Raw genomic sequence first — 247 nt, forward strand, 5'->3', positions numbered from 1 at the left:
TTGGAGTATGGCGCTGCCGCGGCGATGAATGGCGGGGTAGCATCGACGAATGGCGCGCCGCCGCCACAGGTGAACGGGGACAAGGAAAACAGCCGGCCCCCGCCCAAGACAGGGAGCTCATACCAAAATAGCGGGCCGGGGATGGAATGGAATGACCTCCCCACTGACATCCTCCTACCAGTCCCTTCCAGGCAGGAGGGAGGGAGTGGAGCGGTGTCATCTGCGAGCTCGAGGAGTAGTTCTGTCG

This window comes from Pseudogymnoascus verrucosus, assembly GCF_001662655.1.
Source record: "Pseudogymnoascus verrucosus strain UAMH 10579 unplaced genomic scaffold scaffold_43, whole genome shotgun sequence".
Lineage (NCBI taxonomy): Eukaryota > Fungi > Ascomycota > Leotiomycetes > Thelebolales > Thelebolaceae > Pseudogymnoascus > Pseudogymnoascus verrucosus.